The sequence below is a fragment of the Macaca mulatta genome, chromosome X, assembly GCF_049350105.2.
Source record: "Macaca mulatta isolate MMU2019108-1 chromosome X, T2T-MMU8v2.0, whole genome shotgun sequence".
In the NCBI taxonomy this organism is placed as follows: Eukaryota; Metazoa; Chordata; class Mammalia; order Primates; family Cercopithecidae; genus Macaca; species Macaca mulatta.
This window is the reverse complement of record NC_133426.1, coordinates 16,984,375-17,000,491: the sequence shown is the minus strand read 5'-3', so window position 1 is coordinate 17,000,491 and position 16,117 is coordinate 16,984,375. Positions and strand designations below refer to the sequence as shown.

At 40.2% G+C, this 16,117-nt stretch overlaps 2 pseudogenes; both read right to left on the bottom strand.

Annotated features, from left to right (window-relative positions):
* Positions 1–7,398: 7,398 nt before the first annotated feature.
* Positions 7,399–9,203, bottom strand: LOC144338823 (chromobox protein homolog 1 pseudogene; annotated as a pseudogene).
* Positions 9,204–13,417: 4,214 nt separating this feature from the next.
* On the bottom strand, positions 13,418–15,818 carry LOC714053 (acyl-protein thioesterase 1 pseudogene; annotated as a pseudogene).
* Positions 15,819–16,117: the final 299 nt, after the last annotated feature.

The window sequence follows — 16,117 nt, the reverse complement described above, 5'->3', positions numbered from 1 at the left end:
GTGCACCATCTCAGAAACAGATCCTCCAACCCCAGTCAAGCCTTCAGTTGACTGCAGCCCCAGCCAACAGCTTGGCTACAATCTTAAAGGGAGACCCCCAAGCCAGAACCATCCAACTAAGCCAACCTCAAATTCCTGATCCTTCAATAGTAAGAGAGTATAAATATTAATTGTTGCTTTAAACGGCTACATTTAGGGTAATTTGTTACACAGCATTAACGAACTAGCAGGCAGATAAGCACCCTAACTTCTGCAGAAGCATGCTCCATGTGGTTTCTCAGGCAATCTTCAGTGGGATTGAGCCCCAGGTGTCCACAGTGGTAATCTTCTCACTGTATGCTTTTTATTTGTTTTGTATTTTCTCCCCTCTGTGTCTCATCCCCACTTCCTCACTTTTGTTTCCTGTGATTATCTCCCAAATAAACTACCTGCCCTCAAGTCCTTGCCTTGGCATCTTCTTTGAGGGAACCCAAACCAAGATAGGTTATCTTGCTCATACTCATGGATCAACCTTTCAAAGGAAGAGCAACTTTTGTAAACATGTTTATGTCTTTAGCAAATTTTTATCCTAAGTGTTATCTTTATTTACAAAAAAACTTCCCATCTTGTATGATTCCATTTATATAAAATGTCCAGAACAGGCAAATCTATAGTGACAGAAGACAGATTAGTGGTTTCCTTGGACTGAGAGTGGGAATGGGGACTGACAGCAAATGGTACAAGAGATCTCTGGATGTGATGGTGATATGGTTTGAGTCTGTGTCCCCACCCAAATCTCATGTTGAATTGAAATCCCCAATGTTGGAGGTGGGGTCTTATGGGAGGTGACTGAATCATGGTGGTGGTCTCTCATGGTTTAACATTGTCCACCTAGTGCTGTTCTCATGATAGAGTTCTCATGAGATCTGGTTGTTTAAAAGTGTGTGGCATCTATCCTCTCTCTCGGTCCTGCTCCTGCCACGTAAGATGCCTCTCCCACTTTGCCTTCTGCCATGAGTAAAAGCTCCCTGAGGCCTCTCCAAAATCAGATGCTGCCATGCTTCCTGTACAGCCTGCAGAACCATGCATGAAGTAAACTTCTTTTCTTTATAAATTACCCAGTCTCGGATATTTCTTTATAGCACTGTGAGAATGGAGTAATACAGATAGAAATCTCCTAAAACTGGATTGTATTAATGGTTGCACAACTCTATATATTTACTAAAGGCCATTGAATTACACACTTTAAACAGGTAACTTTTATGCTTTTTTTCCCTTTATTATACCTCAGTAAAGCTGTTTTAAAGAAAGAAAAATGATTTTCATGGCTGAAACATGTATAGAAATGAGGGGGGAAAAGTGGGACAGAGAAAAGTGAAAGAAAGAAATCCTATTGCTAGCCACTTTAGTTTCATAAAAAATAGATTTACTACAGTATCTTCTAAACTAAAATCAACATATTTGATAGAGGCCAAGTAATAATTAGGCCAACCGTGCCCACTCAAATATGGAAAACTAACAGTAAAGACAGGATCTCATGTGGGCTTTGTCTAACCAAAAGAGTCCTCCACTCCACATACCCAGAAATGTCAAATATGTGGTTTAAGAACCAATAGCCACATCTGACAAAAAAGAACACTCTTTGGGAACTTGCCTTTAAAAACCATCAGCAACAGCCAACCCTTGTGGAGTATGAGGTGCAGCGGGAGAGGCTGTAAGATTCTGGTATCTAAACCCCAAGACGAGAAGGAAGAAAGCATCAATAGTAGTCCTTCCTTTCCCCAGGATTGGAAGAACCTAGGGGCACACACATACCTTCTTTCATCCCTCTTGCTGGGGCTGCCAGGGAGAAGCAATGTCTCCAGGGAAATGAGGAATATAGGGCATTCTATAATAGGTACTGCCTTCCTTCAGACTGGCCAGGCCAGGCTCCAAGTTCAGGAGCATGGGACGGGAAAGGAATGAGAGAGGAAAAAGGAGACTTACTCCTTTACTACATGTTTGTTTTCCGAGCTTGAAGGTCCTACAGAGCGTCTAAGTAAAGGTCTTAACTGACTGTACTGATTTCAGGACATGTTGGGAACATTTGTTATGGATATGGGGGAAGATGTAAGAGACAAGAGACACGTATAGAAACACACACATAGACATGCAAACATATATGCACTGGCTGCTCAGTTGTATCAGTTAGCTTTTGCTACATCACAAGCCACCCCAAAACTTATTGTCTTAAGACAGTGTCCATTTACTTAGAACACAATTCTCAGGTTTGTCCAAGTAGTTCTTTTGGTCTAGGTTGAGATATCTCATTTGCCTGGAGTCAGCTAATGAGTAATCGAGAGGCTGGGTGATCTAGCATGGCCTCACACATATGTCCAGCATTGGCAAGCTGCTGGCTGGGGTGATGAAGGCAGCTACATGTTTCTCATCATCCAGCAGTCTAGCTTGGGCCTCAGGGATTCAAGAGCCACAAGAGAGAAAGCCTCAATGCACAAACACATTTCAGGAGTCTGCTTGCTTTATGTTTGCCAATGTCCTATTGGCCAAAGCAGGTCACATGACCAGCCTAGACTCAAGGGGTAAAGAAATAGATACCATCTCTTAATGGGAAGATTTGTGATGCCACAGGAAGGGGAAATATATGGGGGCCATTATTAATATAACCTACCACATCTGCTTGTTTTTGCTTTTCCAATTCTCATTTAAGATCTGCAGGTTGTCATCCTTCTTCTCACTTGCTAGAGAATGTGTTTTGTTCAACAGCTGTTCTAGCAGCTAGAGAATATAATTTATTTTGAGATTAACCATTTTGCCCTGATAGTAATTAAACTCTAGCTCTTTCTCTTGAAAAGAAAATTCTTCATTTCCCTAATCAACTATGACTGCCATATAGATGTCCCCAGAGTCTGGTTACAAGCCAAATATAGGATGCCATTTCAAGGGACCTGTTAGCAGTATGGACTTGGCTCACAGGCCATGGAGGGCTTGGAATAAAGAAAAACTGAAGAATCAAAGTCCTGAAGGAAGAGAGAGAAAGAGGAGAGGAAGTGCTCAGTTAATAAAATTGGCATTGATGTCACCATGGAGGAACACCTACGCACATACCACTCAACACCTCAGGAGGAATTTGTAGCCTGGAGACATTAGCTGCATCTTTTTGAAGGTGACTTAACTGCATATGGGATGAAGGTTAACTAATCATATTGGAGGGAGAATACTCTGCATTCAATTACATACTATCATAGTCAGTCAACACTATTGGGGTCTGTGAGGGAAGACGGAATAAAAAAGATTATTGGCTAATGAAGGTGAGTAGAAAAGGGCACATCTGGCTAGGGAAGATTTTCCAGGAAAGGAGAGAGACTTGAGACTTCAGTTCCAACTCCCCACTGTGAGACAAACATGTGGGGGAAGGGACAGAGCCCTTTAGCTCGCTTCCCTCCTGCTTTACCCTGCTCCTGAAGCGCATGCAGCTCTAGCCTAACTTGGTATCGAGCAAGGATTCAAGAACTGTAAATAATCCCCTTGCCCAAAGCCCATCAGACCATGGTGTGAGTGCACACACATAAGACAGATGCGGGATAGGTCAGAGTAGAAAAAAGTCTCAATGAAGCCTGAAGAATATTGCCATTCCCTCAGGACATGAATAAAATGGTCCCCCAAGCAGTCCCTTGGGGGATTTAAGGGCTTGCTCTTTGGGGGTAAAGTCTGCCAGTTGTCCCTTACAATCCACTCTCCCCTTCTTGCTGGGCACACAGCTTGTCTACACTTCTGTGTCCCTTGAGATTAGGCTTCATCATATGGTTGAATTCTGGCCAATGGAATGTGAGAAGAAGTAATGTAAGACACTTCCAGAATTAGAATTTAAGACGGTAGGCATGTCTCCATGCTATCTTTCTTCTTCCCACCAACTGGAACCCACAGCAATCTAGCTTCAACTATACAGATAACAACAATACCTTAGAGCCACACAATAGAAGGACCTCGGGTTTCTGATTGACTGTGGAGGAGATTTGTTTCACCAGTGTGGATCATGCACCTCTGAATTGTTACCTGGAAGACAAATCAACTTCCTGGTTCTGTAGGCTATGGTGTTGTTAGGTGTCTTTGTTACAGCAAGTTAGCTTTTATCCTAATACTTTCATTCGTTCAACCTAAATATCATAGGGTCCCTTTGGAAAATTCTCCTCTGGCCTTAAGGTCATTAGAAACATATATCCAAGCCTGAAAATACTGTAGAATGATGGCTCTATTTCTGCAATTTTCTCAGTAAGGGTGAAAAGAGTTGTTGACATTGATCATGACTCAGCAAAACTGCTTCAAAACATATTTTTTCCCCAAAGTTTACTCTTTGTGGCAACCATCTTCTCTCTGTGTTTTTCGTTCTCTTGCTTTTATGCTAGAATCCCCAAAGTACACACACACACACACACACACACACACACACACACACACACACAGACACACACACACTGCCTCACATCTATTTACTATCCTTCTAGAGCCTCCTGGTCCTTCTAGTCTGGTCTCTCTTGGCTTCCCCTATTTGTATCCCTTATCAGCCATCCAGGTCACAAAAACAAAACATCATCCTTAGCACCTGCCCTTATCATAAGGCAGGAAAATAAGTGAAAAAATAACTACGTTAATGTTTTGTAGTCAGGAGAAAAACAAATAACTTAATACTTTTCCCTCTCCTACATAGGGAAACAAATTCTAATTGAGCATCTATTATGAACTCACAAGACAGGTGTAGAACCATCTGGAAGGAGTCTTGAAGAGCAGCCAGTGGGGAAGATTAAAGGTCAGAAAATTACTTGCCCCAAAATTATTAATGGAAGAACCAAGACTAGACCCTGGTTTCCTAATGACTCATGCTCAACTTCTAGCGCTATGCTATTTCCTGACCTTCCCCTATTTCCTGCTCTGAAACTTGCAGGGGAATGCATGAGGCCCCTCCACAGAATGCTTGGTGGAATCTTAGTACTCTAGACCCAGAAGGAAGGCAGGCAAGGCAGAGGGCTGGGGAAACTGAGTCAGTCACAAAGGCAGCCAGAGCAAAGGCTTCACACCTACCCTATGATCCAGCAATTTCACTCTTAGATATATACTCAAGAGAAATGAAAATATATGCCCATAAGACTTGTAAATGAATACTCACAGTAGCTTTATTCAGAATAGATAAAAACAAAAAGCAACGCAAATGTCCAACATGAGAATTTATAAATAAATTATACTATAGTCATACAATGAAACACGATCCAGCAACAAAAAGGAATGAACTACTGATATATACAACAACATGGATAATCTTAAAAACATTGTATTGAGTAAAGAAGCAAGACATAAAAGAGTATATACTGTATTATTTCACTTTTATGAAATTCTGGAACAGCCAATTATAATATATAATGATAGAAATCACAGTAATGATTGCCTCTGGTGAAGAATGAGGAATGACTGCAAAGGGGCACAAGGGAACAATCTGGGGGTGATTGAAATTCTCTATATCTTGATTTGTGAGGGGCTTATACAGGCATATACATTTGCTAAAGCTCATTGAACAGTACATTGAAGATCTATGTATTTCACTATATGTAAATTATACATCAAACAAACACACACCTAAAAATAGTATTGGAAGAAAAAAGACTATTAAAAGAAAAATGAACACATTAAACTTGTAACTTTTGTTTCTTGCTATGTAAGAGATCTCTGCCCAGTCTCATTTCTCTCTCTTGTCTCTCAATTTCTTCCTATCCTTGACCTTCATCCTATCTCTGATAACGATCTCAAAAGCTCTCCCCTCCCAACTTCAAAACCATCATGCCAATTTTTTTGCATGCAAATGTCCAGCTTCAGCCAGTGACACAGCCTAAATGAGCTATATGTTTCCAAATCAGGCTAAAGATGAATGAGACAAGAGCAGGGAGGTGATGATGGAAGTGCTTTTTAAAAACATGAATCTAGTTTTATTAAGACAAAAATTGACCGTGTGGTATGAAGTTTACATGTAAACAAAGTTTTCACAGAAACCTAACACATGCCTAAAACGATTTTATAATGTAGCTCTACATGCAAGTCTAGATGATATCAAGAACTGATGGATCTCATGACTCAAGACAGAGCATTTTGGGTATCACCTAATTCTTAAGATTTCTTTTTAAAATATTTTTTGTTTTGTTTTAAAGTGAACCACTGCCCCAGTATGGAAGTTTAATCTTCTCCTGATACAAAGGTTTTTGAAATCATTTACCTCCTAAATTGATTCAATGAAACTTGTGCTGTCAGTGATTGAAACCTGCCACCAATGGTTTCAGAGTTCAAAGCTCAAAAAACAGAGGCTCCAAGAGTTCTCCATCCTAAGAGCATAGACCCTTGTCTTTCCCTAGTCTTCCATCTCCTCTATCACCTTCTTCCCCTTCCCCAACACCTCAGCCTGTGGCTTGGATGGCAAAGCTGCTATTTATAACTCCATAATTGGAAAATAAAGGGTTTTCTTTCTAATTTCAGGAATTAGCACCTCTAAGACTGAATGATCTACCTGTGTATAGGCTCCAATAAAAGGTTTTCCCTCCTCAATTTCCATCTGCAAAATGGCAGCTTTGGTAACTTATGATCTGGCTTAATTCTTCATGGGGAACAGCATTAAATTCAAGCAGAGAATACCTTGGCTTACAGGATTCAGACATTCAGGTTTTTTTAATTAAAAAATAATTTTTGTGGGTACATAGTGGATGTATATATTTATGGGATACACCAGATACTGAGGTATGAACATGCTTAATAACAGCTTTTAAACATTCTCTTACAGTCCTTATTTATGGTACCAATGACATTTTTAATGTAAAATATTCTGGACATAGAAACAAATCATTGCTCTTTCCATTGTTTCACTATTTTCCCAATCTGGTCCCAAATGGTAATCAAAACGAGGCTAGTCATCTCCATTTCTCCCCACTCCATCTCTCCCTCCCCCAAAAGTATGCACCAGTAATAGCCAAAAACTACATAATGCTACACTCTAAAAGCGCAGAGTTGACACTATTGGGAAGAAGGTTGAGCGTTGTGGAGATGCTCTTTGAGGATCTACAATATCTTTTTGCTCTCTCACACATCCAATTCTGCAAGTTTTGTCCTTCATAGAAAGCCCTTTGCTTTTCTCAGCAAAGTGCGACAAAGGTTGCCTTGAAACACTTATCCCACTTCCCCTCCACTGGAACCATGTGCAAGCTACACAGCTTGGAACAGTTTTGAAGCATTTGGCCTGCTGCAGGACACAGAGACTATACTGGCTCTTCAAAGGACATCTTCTCAAGCCACCTCTGTGATGTCAACACAAGTCTAACTCCTTCTCTCCCGACTTGAAACTCCCAGCCAGATGTGACAGGGGCTGGTGCTCAGGATAAGTAATTCTTGTCATAATTTTTTGTCATTGCCCTCCTGAAGTAGGAATGCCCACATCAGCCTTTCCTCATAGAAGGATATGACAACCTGTGGGCACTTGACATTGGCTTCCCTGACAGGGACCAGGTCAGCCTCATCAGAGTTTTCCCATTTCATCAGGAGTGTGAGCTCTCCACTGGAGTCTGTAGCTCCAATAATCTGCTCAACTCCAAAGCCCAGCAAAGCCTCGTGGCTTTTCTGACTCTTCTTTCTTCTCTGGTTTGCTCTCCTCTCCCTTATATTCAGAATCAGAGTAAGCTTTGCATTTGCCTTTTTCTGATCTATCTGTCTCACATGATATTTTCTGTGACTGTAGAAACTCAGCAATGAGATCACACAATCCAGGTTCTCTTCTGGCTCCCAAGAGTCATCCTCATCTAAAAAAACTCTTCCACTTTAGGAGGTGCTCCACTTTGCCCTTTACCAGTTGACAGTCGACAATGTTCTCCACCATGTATTTTTCTTCCTCCTCTTCTAGCACCTCCTCTACTTCCTTCTTGTTTTGTTTTTTTTTTTCCCATAGTTTTTGACAGCTTTCTAGTGTAAAGGGTGACACTGCTCAGAGCAGCATTCAAGAGCCTAAGAGGAACATGTCGTGTTGGACTCACTGGGGGAGTGGCACCCAGGAAGGCAGCAAGCAGGGTGGTGGCAGTGGAGCCCCTCACTGAAGCAGTATACCAAAGGCCCTGGCCAGCAGTCCTCCCCTCTGCTGAACCTGGAAGCTCTTTACCAATTCCTGGAGCGCAATCCCATTGGGGAACTCCAGGAGACAGTTTGGAACAAATTGTTCATTTTGCAAGTTATTGGGTTATATATACATGAACTCCCATTCATCGCTGGTTGAAGGCTGCTCATAGTAAATGTCAATTCTCCAGAACTTCTGGCCCACTGTGTGCACAGGCAAGGTGAGCTCTGGTGCCCAGAGAAAGCCCTTTGGCAAAAAAAAAAAAAAAGCAGAAATTGGCAACAGGGAGTCAGATAAACATGGACAGAAATGGTGAGGCCTAACCAATTAAGGGTGGGGCATTAACACTGTCAGCTACAAGACCTAACCACAAAGGATCATGCATTATTCTGATTGACTCTGGTTTCTTAATCGAGGCCCCCTGTACTGATTAGCTTTGTTGTGTAACGAACCACCCCAAACCACAGTGACTTAAATCAATAAATATTTTATTTAGCTCACAATTCTGTGAGTTGACCAGGTGATTTTAAAATCTGGGCTGACTCTGCTGATCTCTGCTCAGTTCTCTCACATGTCTATACTCAGCTGGTGGATCAGCTGGAAGCCAGATGATACAGGACAGCCTCACTCACATGTCTGGTGATTGGCAGGCTATTAGCTAGGGCACCTCAGTTCTCTTCCCTGTAGCCTCAATCTCCAGCAGGCTATCCTAGGCCTCAGGGTCCCAAGCACAGTGAGAGAGCAAACTCCAATATACAAGGGCTTTTCAAACCTCTACTTGTGTTCTCTTTTCAAGAGGTGAAGTCTTTCTCTTCCCCTTCAATCTGGGGTGGCCTTTTGATATGCTTTGGCCACTGGGATCACAACAAATACAATGTAGGCAGAGACTTGAAAAGTGTTTACATTTAAGGACTTATACTCTTGTTCTTGGAACTCTAAGATGTTATATGAACAAGCCTGGGTTAGCCTTCTGGAGAATAAGCAATATATGGCCCTGTTACCCCATCACCCCAAGTGACAGCCAGCCAACCACTAGACATGTGACTGAGGTCATCTGGGATTTCACCAACTCACCAGCCAGGTTCAGACCCATGAGTGAGCCCAGTTGGGCCCAGGAGAATCATGAGTTAAATAAATGCTGGTTGTTTTAAGCCAATAAATGTTGAGGTGTTTGTTACATGGCAAAAACTAACTGATACATGGGATAAAGTAGTGAAGTTATATTAGGTTACTGAGTAAAGCCTCACTGAAAAGAGAACATTTAAGCTGAGACTTTAAAAATGCCAGGGAGATGTTGTTGCTAAGAGGGGGTAGGGCATTCAAGGCATAGAGAACAGCAAGTGCAAAGGTCATGAGATAGGAAAGAGCTTGGTGTTTTGAGAGAATTGACAGAAGATAAGAAGAAAGGCTTCTAGGACTGAGGACCAGAGAGAGGGAGAGAGAGAAAATTGAGGGGTGCATGGGAAATCTATTAATATGCTTATCAGGGGAATGGGGTCATGATAGTATGTTCTTTTTTAGAGTCCTTCATTAATAGAGTCTTATTCAACAATACATTCTGAATATATCTGAAGCATTTTAATTATATGTTATTAATAGAGAAGATGCTAAGAGAAATTATTCACATTCTTTATCCAATCTTTTCATGCTCTTCATTCTCCCCTTTCTCTTCTCCCCAGACTCAGCTGCAGTAAGAGAAAGCTGGGGCAGAGGTAAACGTAACAATCCTTAAAATGAAGATAAAATAAAAACCCATAAACTAAAGAGTTCACAAAAGCAAGACTGGGTTGTGTATTGGCCATTCAGCAAACTGGCCATTTTGCGTACTGGATCCTGGAACATTGGCTTCAAGCTCTGCCCTCTCTGAGCCTTAATGTCCTCAGAAGACAGACTGGATGAAGCCTAAATCCATTCTAGCTCTGGTGAACAGAGGTTTTGTGGGAACCTCAAGTTTCATGGGTATAGAGGTATGTGTGTGGTGGGGGCAGGGGTGTGCATATGAGTAAATAAATTAATGAATCTCAGGTGCCTGAAAAGCATTAAAATAGAAAGAGAACAAGAGGACTTGAAGGTTGAGGATGGAGAGAAAAGGAGGAGAAAAGGAGACTTTTACTGGGTTTTCTTTAATTGAACTAGATTTTAGTTCAGCAATGAGCTAGTCCTCTAATCTCAAAGTCTAATGTTTGGGCACAAATGTGTCATAACCAGAGGGTGAACATGGAAATGGAGCAGAGATGAGACCCTTCTTTCAACAATCAATTAAGTTCACCAGGCAATCCCTGAATAAGCTTTGGTTAATTTTGTTTTCTTAAATGAAAGAAGAAAACTATACCATGTCTGGCGTGGAAGCAGACTTCCAGAAAAGACAGGGACAACGTAGAAAGAAAATTGAAAAACATATTTTGCCTGAGAATAAATGGTAACAAAAAATATGGTTCTTTAACTGGCTTAGTGTCATGGAAAAAGCACTAATCAGGACATCAGGGATCTAGGTTTGCTTCTACTATTAACTCACTTCGTAATAGGAAGAAAATCATGCCAACTTTCTTTCCTGCAGTTTCTTCTTATGAAAATGTGACTGTATCAGAGATAGAAAACATACTTAATATATATGCCACCACCATCCTTGTCCAGACCAGTGAGAGAGATCAATAATCACTCATAGCTATCTTTTCTGTTAACATCTAGACGTGTCCTCAGAATCCATCTCAACACGGTGCTTCCAGTAATCACTACCAAATTAATAGAGTTGGTCTCAAAATTAAACCTATCTACTCTTCAGGACTAGACCCCCAGTTCCCAGCCTATGGGCTGCAGACTGCCGAGAGGCAATGAGGTTACTGCAATATGTTTTTCAATATATGCTCGCTAAGCTTTGTCTATAATATCAACAAAGTTCTATCTTATCTGTGTCCTCATTCCCAAAAGATGCTGGGACTATCTGGCCTAGGGGATTTTAAACTCCTCCTCTGCTCCAGTATTTTCTACTCCTAGGCTAAATTTCCCTTTCTTCTACCCACTTGCCTTCTACCTCCTTCCTTCTACTCAAGATCTTCTAACACTAACGCAGATTCTCTGATCAGAAAGGAATTTCCTCATCCTCTGTGGAAAGGGAAAGAACCAGGCAACATACGATATCAAATGAGTCACAATAATCATCATTGCTTTGCCCTTGAGATGAGCTGTGACCAACTTGAGGGTCATCTGCCAAAACTGGCTCTGGGCATCACCCTCATATTTCAGGTGAGAATGCCAGGTTCTTTCTTCCCATGTCATTTATCAGACCTTCTTAAATATTTAATTTCATCTTAGCTTCAAGTTTTGTTTCTCCTTCAGAGTTTCAGGCAATCCTAGCTTAGTTTGCATCCTAAGACATAAGGAAGTAGGGAATGTGAGCTTTGGTACCATCACTTATTAATCAAATGGCCTTCAGTAGTTTTTTTTATCTTTTTGAGCTTCAGTTTCTTCATATGTAAAATGAAATAGTTGTAGTAATTAAATAATATATATAAATTGCCAAGTACAGAGCCTAACATATAGTAGATATTCAATAAATGATAACAATAATAATGAAAATAATCTATTGGGAACTTACTGTGATGTCACATACTCTGTTAAACAAGTTATAGACCACCTGTTTAATTAAACATATTTCCTCTTTTTGATAGGTTGCAAAAATGGCAACAATTCTTTGCAGCTTATATATCTCTACTCCTTGATTCTGGACAATAATGTGAGAGAAGCTACCTTGTGTGAGTTACAAGCTTAGGCCTCAACAGGCTTTGCAGACTTTGGCTCTTGCTCTTGCTCTTGGGAGTCTGCCTACCTGCCATATAAACAAGACTGGCCTAGCTTACTGGAGAGTGAGAGACAAATGGAATAAAGACATGCTTTTCCAGATAAGGCCATCCTATATGAACCAGTCCTCAGCCAACATGGTAGCTGACCACATTTGCCATGAGTAAGCCTTGCTGAGATCAAGTGAGTCTGACTGGGATCAGCATAACTTCCTAGCTAATCCAAGCCCAAATTGCTGCCCCATAGAATTGTGAGTTACATAAAGGGCTGTTATTTGAAACTACTAAGTTTTGTGATTGCTTGTAATGAAACAAAAAGTGATACATGTTTCTTCTTGAGCACACAACTAAACTACATGTCTCATATTCCCTTGCTTCTAGATTGGCCATGTGACTAGAAATGGCCACGTGTCACTTTCATGCCAAAGTGGTTTAGGAGCTGGTGTGCCTTCTCACTTTCTCTTCCTCTGTCTGTTGACTGAATGCAGAGGTTCTAGCTGAGGACTCTACAATATAGACAGAACCTGGGTCCCCGAATCACCATGTGGAGAGAAGCCACTCACCAGACCAGAATGTCCATTTGTACTTTATGTGATCTAGTAATAAACTTCAATTTTAGTAAGCCAAGAGGTTTGAGGATGTCTATGGTATGGTAGCTGACATTACCTTAACTAGCACACATGAATTACATAATCAAGTTATCTCCGTTTACTGATGAAGAAAATGAAGAGAAATTAAGCTAGTAAGAGTTAGAATATAAACCCAGTCGTGTGATTCATAGCAACTCCACATCCTGCCTTCTCAAGGTAATTGTTACAGCCATTATTATTAAAATTCCTTGAGGCTTTAATTTATTTGAGTGATGACTGATTATATGACAATGCAATCCCTTGTCATATCTTGCCTTTCCCTCATTCCTCAAACTCCAAAGACATTGAGGTTGGTGTGGAGGGAGGAATTCATATTGGAGTCTCTGTCTCTTCAAGGTACAGCTGCTCAGCCTGCTACAGTCAAAAAGAATGACCTGAAGACCTTGCACCTACAGAACTAACTAATGGGAGGGTTTTCTCCAGAGCTCTGGGTCCACCATACACTGTGATCACATGCATTTTAGTTTTCTTCTTTGGTTCCCATGCCTCTCACTTCACTTCCACCATAGCCTCTCCCAGTATTAGAAGGATCAATGAGAAAGACATGTTTGCTTCCTGTGCTTTCATTCAACAGCACCTATGTGCCATGCACTATCCTGGGCAGTGGGGCTACAATGACCAAAATAGATAGGATCTCTGCCATCACTGAGATTATAATTGAGAAAAAAAGGAAAATGAGTAGATAGGACATTGATACAGGTTTGCGTCTACGTAGATATAAATGAATATCCAGAACAGATGACTGATGGTGTATTTGGTGATTATTTTGCCAACATCTAGGACAGTGGTTCTTCACCTTAGTTTGTATGAGAATCATCCAGAGGCTTCTTAAAATATGCACTATGAGGCCTCATCTCAGATTTTCTTTTTTTTTTTAAGTCAGAATTAAATTTTATTTCACATTGATAGAAACCATGAAAAACATTTACATTTTCCCATGTTACAGCACAACATTTCAACGGAATATTTCTTGCCATAAATAATATCTTGCTGATTTGTAGAACTGAAATAACAGTTTATGTTCTTCAAGGTAAAGAAAAATTACATAGTAAATGATTGTTTAAAATTTTAAAATCCAGACATAAACATATGGCTTCATTATTAACATCCTATATAGTCCATTACTAAATTATTTCCATTATCGATTAGCACCCATTTATAAAGATGCATTCTTAATATTGTTTTGGTCAGCTGGAATACAGCAGAAAAATCAACACAGTTCAGAAATATCAAGCATACATTTTTGCTACATATTAATCTGCATGGTAACTACATTTTATGTATAGGGTTCTGATTAGCCTTTATTACCCATAGTTTGTTTTCAAATAATTTTTACCAGTAATCTGGAAATTTTGACAATTTAAAATGATTGCTATTTTTATGTTTGCACGAAAAACTAATACAAAAAATAATTTGACTAAAGTGAAAATTTCAAATAAGTCCACTGGCAGATAAAAATAAAGCAAAAAATTACAATAGATTCCTCATCTTCTACAGTAGTTGGTTTCAAACATGTGTACAAAGTAAACTCTATGCTATGAGAAGATGAAATCATCTTAGAAGTTAGTTTTTAAGATCAGTCTTAAAGATATTTCAGAACATACTAGAATATGATCTAATCATTCTTTCAGTTGTTTACAGAAAAATAAAACCATAGAATTATTCCTGTTACCTGGGTTGAAGATCCTAATAGCTAGGTGTAAATTTGGATAAGGTACAGTAATTTGAAATAAGTAGTGCATGAAGTTTTAATGTCTGGTTTCTCTATAAAGCATAAATAGATTTTAAATACCATATATCTGTGACCCAGAATGTCAAATTATAGCATGTATTGACAGTAGCTGTCTATGGCAGAGAGGCAATACTTGGTCTGCTATGAAGAACAATAAAGAAAAAACAAACTTTTTTTTTTCTTGAGAGAAAAGAGTATTAAGTAGAAATAATATCAGGGAAAATAAAAGCCCAAAATAAAAGGGCCATTAATTGAAGAGAACAATTTTACTCTTTCTTGACAATGAACAGCATTATCCCTATTATTAGGAATAATGTAATACCACCTCATTCTTACTATGCATTACAATCATTACGTATATATGAACACATATATAAAAATACAGACATTGCATGGTGACTAAGCAATTTTGGAATAAATCCATAGACTAAGTCACAGCATGCATAAATTGTTTATATCTTAACTGCTCATTTCTACCTGAACAAATTGTCATTAAGCATACTGCTAATTTTCAAATGATGTAATAAAAAAACTGGTGGCAGTACTGTATTATTTTGCTGAATTACATTTGAGAAAAAAGAAGCTACCTGCTTTATCTATTTTAATATAGTAGATTCTGGATCTTCTTATAAGAATACATGTATAGAAACTTAAAAGATCATAAATTTCTCATGAGGAGACATTATTTGATCTGTGCCATTGGCATGTATTTGCAAAACATTTTAACACTGCAAAACATTAGAAATTTGAAGACTGGGCATGGGAAAAGGTTTATACTCTACTACAATGATGCTGGTGTACTTCTACACAAGGCCTCTTAGCAACGTCAATCAATTGGAGGTAGGAGTTTATCAATGAATTGCTTGACATCCATCATTTCCTGTTGACACGAACTGTGCATCATACCTTCATAGGTTTTAAAGGTCACATTGGCTGGATTCACCAATGTTTTTAGTTTTTCAACCGTAAGACAACCAAACATCAGGGGAACTAAAGGGTCACAATCCCCGTGGCACTGGAGAATAGAAATATCTCTATCAGCACCACCGACAGGACCCTGTGGAAAGGAAGCCCGAAGTGGAAGCCAGCAACTGAGTGCAGTGACATCTGCTAGCTTCTGCTGCGTGGTAAGGGCAGTATATAAAGATAAAGCTCTTCTCTGAGAAAACCCTCCCAAAATAATTCTGTTAGAAGGAATGCCATTCTTCACTTCCTGATCAATCAAAGCTTATATATTTTCTGCTGCCTGTTTAATCCCAGATTCATCCTCCTGTGAATCTGGTGAAAGCCCAATAATATCAAACCATGAAGGCATAGCCATGTTCATATTTAATGTAACAGGCCTAACAGGCGCATGCGGGCAGATATATTTGATATGTGAACTTCTGATACCTGCAAAGGCTTCTGCCCATCCGTGCCCAGTATCTCCCAATCCATGCAGGAAAATCACCGCAGCAGTGGCCTTCCAGGCGGCGGGCATGATGGCGGGGAGTGGGGTTGACATGTTATTGCCACACATACACCGGCTCAGCTCACAGCGCAAGCGGAAGGAAGAGCGGGCACCCGGCCGCAGCCCAAGGGCGCGGGAGCCGCGAGTCCCGACCGGCCCCACCAGACGCCTCATCTCAGATTTTCACCTGGAAGATCAAGAGTAGGAGTCCAGGAATCTGCATTTTTAACCAACTCACTGGGAGATTCTAATGCAGAAGATCCTTTGAGAAACTCTAGCCTGTGCTAAGGTGCAGCATTTCCACAGAACTTTGCAGATGTGGTACCAGAACTCACAGGCAGATCTAGGCCAGGCCTCTTCAGCCAAAGGCTGGGGCAC